Genomic DNA, 8269 nt, shown 5'->3' with positions numbered 1-8269 from the left:
GATACCATTTTATGTGGCGGCTGATGTGGTACAGCCACATCATTTAATGAAATTTTGTGATAAATTAGACTTCCTGTTACATCAGCTACCATAAAGTGGAATGAGTGGAATGGGTGGAATGTAGGCGGTACCAAAAAAGGTGGTTAATAATTATCCTAAACAATTTAACATTTTTAAAGATCATGAAGCTCTACCAAAACTACCCTACAAACATCCACGGGAATCAAATGGCACGAATGCTGTGTGCACTCTTAGCAACATATCTCGTTCTTGAGTCAAGGTAGGCCCCATCTCCAACAGAAGAGGAACCTCAATATCCACAACCACCTCACCATTGATCTCCTCCAATGTTGAAGCAACATTAGTTTCAGCCAACGCAGAAATACTAGTAGTTTCTTCCACATTCTTCAATGCCATAGTACTCTCAGACTCAAGCTTCTGAAGCACCCTCTTACTGCGAACCTTCGGACCTTTGGTCTTGTTATTCAAGCTTTTAGGTCTTCCCCACCTATTTTTCATAGGAGAAACCCTAATCACCCCATTATTGTTGGGTAGTCCAAAATCCTCCTCAATCTCCAAGCAGAAAGTTTCAAAGAATTCTCATAAACTTTGGCTTTCTAGCTAGGCCTAGTATGCACTACCTCATCAATTCAGTTCATTCCACTAAATGGTGCAACCTCAGACACCATAGCCCGCAAATTAAATACTATACTATGTTTATATATAAATTATATGTCATACAATAAATACACACACACACATATATATAGGGAGGATCAAGAGAGGATGTCCTTAAACTCTTAAAGTGAGGATGTTTTTATTTTTATCATGTATTTTTAAAATCACACTATTCATTCTCTAGTTATCTACACACGCATGAATCCTACAAAAAATTATCCACATCAAAAAACGTTTAACCATTTGATTAGCACAATGTTTGTTTTAATTTTACCTAACGGTTACATATGTTTACACAATTTTGAGTGACCAAATGATTATGGATTTAGTTGATTTTTTGTAGACACAATTCTTACATAGGAATCTAAAAGATCAATGATTGAAATCATTGAATTAGGTCATATACTAGTGTGAAATAGTAAAAATCTTCAAATTCTTAAAGTGAGGATGCTCTCTCTTGATCCTCCCTATATATATATATATATATATATATATATATGGAGCCGTTCGAGAGCGGACGTCCGCAACCCAGAAAAAGTGCGGACGTCGCTGCTCCGGCCTAGATCGAGCGGCGACGTCCCTGCCCGGCTTGCCGGAGGGAAGCCAGGGATCGTGCGGAGGGGTCTGCGGTCGGGTGGAGTCACCGGAGAAGGGTTTTGCGGTGCTGCACAGAACCTGCAGTTGCAGGTGAGGTGGCTGCCTAGAAACCAACAAGCCCGACCTCCTCCGACCTCGAACGGTGCCTAGAACGGTCCGGGACGCCTCCGGCCTCCCTCCTGCAAGCCTCGAGCCGCTGTCGTAGCCTGGAAGCCGCCGTTCAGTTTTTAGGTCCTAATGTATAAATCACTTATACAAAATTTCAGCCAAATTGATGATCGATCGTTAAGGTATCTAACTTGCTTAAATCAATGAACGAACTGAATCTGTCCAACCTGAACTGTACTAGCTTTAAGGCAGTTATCAATGCCTTAACGATAATCAATTTGGCTGAAAATTTGCAGAGATTATCTATACATTAGTAACTAAAAATTGAATGGTCGAGATGTGGATATGCGACAAAAAAGTGACCCTAAACTCTAAATGCGCACTGTAATTTATAAGGACCTCCACATATAATAACATATATAGATTTCCTTGATAGACTAACTTTTCGATGGCATATCCACATCTCGACCGTTCAGTTTTTAGGTTCTAATGTATAGATCACTTCTGCAAATTTTCAGCCAAATTGATTATCGTTAAGTGAGTCTAATGAGCGATCCCTTAAAATGGCCATTTTAAGGGATCCCTTAATAAAAAAAAACATTTTATTAATACATATAAACACACACACACACACACACACAGTGCCCTTCTAGTGAGGGTTCCTTTTTTTTTTTTTGGCAATTTTAAGGGATTCCTAATGGGATCCAATTTTTGATCTCATTTCGGCATCTCAACCGTTCAGTTTTTAGTTCCTAATATATAGATCATTTCTGTAAATTTTCAGCCAAATTGATGATCATTAAGGTATCGAGCTAGATTAAATCAATGGACGAACAAAATATGTCCAACTTGAACTATTTGTTTTCATAATTGTAAATCGCAGTTATGAATACCTTAATGATTATCAATTTGGCTTAATGATTACGGTATCGCAGCTAGATTAAATCAGATTGATATGTCTAGTGATGAATCCACAATTTCTAAGGCCTTGTTCTCTCCACAGCTGCCCCTGTAGTTCGAAAAATCATTTAGAAAGGGGGGTGAATTAGAATGTACTAATTAAGGATAGTTGTGTTACTTATATATCCTATCAAGTTTATGGTAGAATCCTCCCAGTAAGAACTATTGTTCTTCTTGCCGCTTACACCAGTAACATGACTCCAAAACTATATACATCAGATTTTGTTGAAAGTCTCCCAAACACTGCATACTCATGTGACAAATAGCCACTACGTATAAACAAAGTAAAATGTTTCAGTTAGAGAGTAGTAAAATAAATATGAAAGGTGACATAAGAGGAACATGCAAGTGTGCAGGCTAGGTATGATTCTTACTATGTTCCAACAACTCTATTTGTCATATCCTGCATATTTGGTCTCCATGGAATATTCTTACTATGCCGAAATCTGAAACTTTTGCCTTCATGTCAACATCTCTACAAGAACAATATTGCTGGCTTTCTATGGATAATTCTCAGTCTTGATGAAGATACAAAACCCCACGAGCAACTCCATTGATAATTTCAAAGCGCTTTCGCCAGTCCAAAAAGGATCTTCTTGTTGAATCTACGTCAAAATAATTGTCCTTTATGCAAATTTTAATGGTATAATTGGCAAGAAGATTTATATATATTGTTCACATATAAATCCAGAAATATGCGCAAACAAATAAAACTTCCCTCCAGACATACCAAAAATAAATGAATCCAAGCCCTTGTTAGGCATGTTTTCGAGTACTAATATCCTTTCTTCTCCATGTATACAACAGCCTATAAGTTTCACAAGATTCCTGTGTTGAAGTCTGGCTATCAGCCCAACTTCATTTTTGAATTCTTCAATTTCTTGTCCAGAAGTCTTAGACAACCTTTTTACAGCAATCTTCTGCACCTTTGGTAACTGACCCTGAATATGATTCAATACTAGGTCTATCATAACAATCACCTCTTCTTTTGGTCTGAACATAATAATCACAGGAATTGTAGTATTTTTAACTTGCAAGGAATAGTAAAAGAAACACTCAGGCTCTTCTAAGAAAACTATTGCTAACCAAAATCTATATTTATGAAATTGTAGGGTATTTATTGTGACTAACCAGATAGACGGAGCCAAACTGCCTTGGCCAAGCTCATTGACCGGAGAGTTATTGAGCTGAGATGGAAAAATTGCAGATCCGGGTATCTCCTAGTGTCCTCAAGCTCGTTTGGGACCAAGTCTTTACTAGTACGAAAAAGCATTTAACAAATTACTTTCTCCTCACTGTTATATTCTTACTCAATCGAGAAAATCAAGTTGAAAAGTTGCACTCTTTACTAGGCACATTGATATTTCATGACAAACTGCACAAGCATTATCACTAGTACTAATCCTAGCAGAACAAAATACTGGCACATTGACGTGGTATGCATATGTAAACCAGTAAACAGCTCAAAATAGAGCACTACTTCACATACCTTTTGTCTTCCTCTTTTTACTAAGCCACCAACATGTAAACACAGTGATTAGTACCAACGGCAGAAGAAGAGACAATATTGGAATAGCCAACAAAACCTTCCTTCTGAAGAAGCCTTTTGACTTTTTGCCTTTTTGGCATACTCAGCTGCATATAACAGTGGGACAAAGGAAAAGAAAACCATAAGAAACAAAACTTACATGGAAACCAAAACCAGTACACCAAGTTTTAAGAAATCTTTGAATTCTGCAAAGTGGTACACAAAATCAGTTTTATCCACACAAACGTATACATCTCGTCCTAATTCTGTGTAGACTAAAATGTCCATCAAGTCATCATACCATGTCCAGCAATCGACAAGCCCTTCATTTTTTACGCTCATATATGCTGTGCAAGAACAATTTCTTAAGCACTCCTGCTCACACACTTTAGTACTCGTACGTTTTTCCAATCGGGCTGCTTTTGTTGTGTCTGGATATTTTACTCTCGCCACCTTCACAAACCCTTATCCATGCTCACACTTGGATGCATCTATTTGCTTACTCACACATCCATCTGACCCATCATTCTGATTCCACTTATTTACATATTTTGGTTCATATCCGGGGAGACAGTCACCCTCAAACAGAAGAGTGTTGTCAGGGCTACATTTGCTATTGGCACCGCAATGTGCATACCAGTCACACCGGTATCTTGGAGCAGCAAAGTCTTCCGTCCATTGATGGTCAGCATCATTCCATGTTAGGTGCTGATATAACCCAGAATTGAGTAACCTCGTTCTTTTAATCACATTGGTGTTGTACGATACCATATAATACATTTCGTCTAGATTATTCACGAAACTAGGCCATGGCCCATGGATCACTTCGCCAGTACCTTGTCAAATCTTGATACACAAAATACTGGGGCTTAGCACTTTGATTCCAATTCGGATAGAGCCTAGAGGTATAGTTCCCAGTTCCAGGATAATCTTGTGACTTCCAAGATGTTAAGAACCATTCTTGACCAGTTTTCCAAGCGCCTGCTAGATACAACTGGTGCATAAACAATTCATATCTCTGAAGTCTGAACCACCATGAAAATATTTTAGAATGTCGGCTCATCTAATATCCATTATATCAGAACCTCAACCAGGTCTTCAATCAAACCCTGCCTGTGAATAAAGAAAAAAAATCTAGGATCAAACTGCCATTCATGCAGATGAAAAGGGGGGATATAATCAAAGCAGAACATTTCATTTCTGAAATATAAACTACTCACAATTTCTTCATTAGAGCTTGTCCTTTCCGATCACAAATTTAAAATTCTGTTTGCACAAGAACCATATCAGTTTCACATGCCCCACCCTGAAAGTTGCTCGATGGCAAGTCTCACTAGTAATATCTGTTAATAACGTAACAAGTAAAAGAAAAGAGTTCCAGCCTTCTCTAATACAAAATTTTTAGGCATACAAACCCACAATTCTACTTCTGATATATTACATGACATTACATTATGATAACATAACTGTATAGAGCCTTTTCCATTTTCTGCAGACAGAAATGTTAATACACTATATGATTCGCGGTATACCCATTCTGTCTATAATGATGATTTTGTTGAAGACTATGGTATGTACTACCCCTTCATTACAGCCTCTTTACAATTTCTTCATTTACACGCTCATAATAAGTCATTCGCCGGATAGCTTTTACGGCTTCTTCAAAGTTACGGCTTTCAAATGCCTCGGCAAAAGAATTAGACCACTGCCTCAGTTTCTCTTGCATCTGCATGAGTAAGAACACAGGTCAGTTTGGATATAAATTAAGATAATAAGAGCGCATTAAGGACCTCATTACACATATTCAATTGACTAAGCAGGAGATTGAAGGTGAACAAGCAAGGTTTCCTTCCCAGAAAGAAATAAACACAGTACTGTAACAATACCATTCCTGCCATTAGACAGGATGCAATAGTCAATCCTAAGAATCTAAAGATCGGATGACCCTTAGTCCGTTAAGGAATTGCTCTCCATTGAGTGTGGAAACCACATATGTGATAGCCTTACAGAAATGATGTACTCCCGTACAAACTATTCCTGCATGTATTAAATAAGTCTTGGGTCATACCAGAGACTGAATCTGATTTAAAGCCTGAGAGTTGGAAGCCAATAACTTCCAACAATTTCAGAAAACAAGATGAAAGCAACCCTCCAAAACTTCTACACAGGAACTCTGCTTTCTCCAATTACATAAGATTATGTCCTCAATTACGAATTCTAGAATAATGAATTAAGACACCACCTACATGGGCAAATCATCTCAATCAAAATATGCTCACTTGCAACATCCCAATTTGTAAACTCAAATTTCACATGCTTCAACCATCTTGGATTTTACAAACTTGGCATACATTCACCGTAAATGATTTGACAGATTCATCTGTCAGAGAGAGAACCCGAAAGATACTATTCATCTAAATCATGTGCACTCCAAAACAATGATAAGCATCTAGATTTCTGGAATGACTGACAGTCCAAATAACGGAAAGTAATCGATGGGTTGGATGCACCGGCAGGAGGGGCAGAGCAGAAACGGCGTCGTTTGAGCGGAAGCGCTGCAGTTCCAGCAGTGGGGGGGAATTGGGTTTGTCCCCAAATTGGGAGGAGATGAAAGATTTGCCGGGAAAATCAAATCCGGGGAGCGGGAAAAGGGGGCGGAGCTTTTCGATGTTGGGGGAGAAATTGGTGCGGGATTGCAGGTGTGGGATTGAGAAATGAGGGGTGGAAGTTAGGGTTCGTCGGAGGAGGAGAAGAGAGGAGAGAGGAGTCAGTAGCTTCTTCTTCGACATTGTTGGAGCTCCTCTCTAATTTGAGGACGGTGTTAACGTGCTCTGGTTTTAAGCTACAATGGCAATTTAGAGAAACTTGACTGAAGCGAAGGACAAAAGGGTAAGCTCACATTTGGTTTAGAAACAATTCAGAATTTCGCCAACGTATATAGAAGTATTATTAGATCTTGGTATTATTTGCCATTTATTTACTATAATTTTGTTGTTCAAAGTGGATTACACCCTGCAAAAGTGCAAATAATCAGATGGCAAATGAGAAATCAGATCGTTTGAGGTACAGATTTAGTACAAATATATACAGATCGATCTCAGGCACTTTTTATTGGTCTGAATTCATTTACAAAACATGAACAATTATACAAAGAGGAAAAAAAAACACTCAAGCCTCGTACAACAGAAAGATAAATCACGTTGTAGTGATAGAGATTAAAAAACAAAACTCCAAAAGATACTTCAATATTATTATCTACGCTCTGGAAGTTGATATTAATTGCTTGCTAGCTCCTCAGCTGAAGGGAAGCATATATCCATGAAGTACTTGTCTCAGAATTCAGAAAATGTTGGGGCTCTCTCTGTTTAACAGAGAAGGGAAAAAAAACACTAGTTAGTTTGCAGATATAAAACTAAATCATAAAACCCAATTGATCATGATCACATGTATAAAAGTCTAGTTTATGAAATATAGTTAGAAGAGAGATTACCGCTTATGCTCGTCTATTAAGCATCTCCCTTAAGTGCAGCATGATCAAGGTTACCCTCACATAGAGCCAATCATTTAGAAAATTCAAGAAGCTGATGTATACGTATCTCCATGACCTGTTGAATATCAAACTTCCACAAACCCAAATTTAGTTTAGTCTTTAATTTGGGCTACGGGTTGTGGCCTTTAGCTTTTTAGTTTAGTCTTTTGATTAAAATAAGAATTAATTTCAGTTTACTCCCCTGAGATTTGAGGGTGTCATCATTTCACCCCTCAAACTCTCAATTTCACTTTTTTACCCCCTGAACTTTCCAATTTTTGTCTTCTGTGTCCAATTTCTCTGATTCCTCCAAATTGGACGTTAAGTCTGACTATTTGACCCACTTTAAGGTTAAAATGGTCATTTCAAGCCAAAAAGAAAAACCAAAACCCTCTCTCTTTCACGTTCGGGGGTTTCTCTCTCTTCACCAATCCCTCTCTCTCTCTCTCCCCCTCCTTCTTCCTCCTCCGCGGCCAAGAACCTCATCCGCCCACAATTTTCCTCACTTAATAACTAACCAGAAATAATGTCCTTCACTTTCATAACACAATACACACAAACAAAGACACCCAATTCCAATTCTGAAATTTCTAAACCCCCAAATACACATATCAAGAACAAAACCCAAATTTCCAATTCCAAATCCAAACTCACTCACAAAAATGTACGAAACAATAAAGATCTAAGAACCCACAGTGCTCATAACTCAACAACCCAAAAAGCAAAGACCTTTACCCGAATTCGGATCCCCAGACGTCCCAGGCTCCGACCCATCAGCCGAAACTGGTCTCTGAGCTTCGATAATGGAAGGCAGCGTGTTCTTGAGCTACTCCGGTACAGTGGCTCGGTACTCTTGAATCTTCACCTAC

The 8269-nt window shown here is 38.4% G+C and overlaps 2 long non-coding RNA genes across 7 annotated transcripts; both read right to left on the bottom strand.

The window, feature by feature from the left end:
* Window positions 1–2451: 2451 nt before the first annotated feature.
* LOC112191335 lies at window positions 2452–6711 on the bottom strand. Of its 6 annotated transcripts, XR_002932928.2 has the most exons (7): window positions 5092–6711; window positions 4173–4984; window positions 3833–3978; window positions 3475–3594; window positions 3074–3284; window positions 2718–2948; window positions 2452–2612 (listed from the first exon to the last, which is right to left on the bottom strand). It is a non-coding gene; the product is annotated as an uncharacterized LOC112191335 (long non-coding RNA). The 6 variants fall into 6 exon arrangements; XR_005808826.1 differs by lacking the exon at window positions 2452–2612 and having other exon boundaries at window positions 2622–2948; window positions 3475–3638; XR_002932930.2 differs by lacking the exon at window positions 2452–2612 and having other exon boundaries at window positions 2622–2948; window positions 3475–3599.
* Window positions 6712–6956: 245 nt separating this feature from the next.
* LOC112191499 lies at window positions 6957–7583 on the bottom strand. The gene is made up of 2 exons (XR_002932979.2): window positions 7362–7583; window positions 6957–7232 (listed from the first exon to the last, which is right to left on the bottom strand). It is a non-coding gene; the product is annotated as an uncharacterized LOC112191499 (long non-coding RNA).
* Window positions 7584–8269: the final 686 nt, after the last annotated feature.

This window comes from Rosa chinensis, chromosome 3, assembly GCF_002994745.2.
Source record: "Rosa chinensis cultivar Old Blush chromosome 3, RchiOBHm-V2, whole genome shotgun sequence".
NCBI lineage: Eukaryota > Viridiplantae > Streptophyta > Magnoliopsida > Rosales > Rosaceae > Rosa > Rosa chinensis.
Note: the sequence above shows the minus strand (reverse complement) of the source record. Positions and strands in the feature narration are given on the sequence as shown.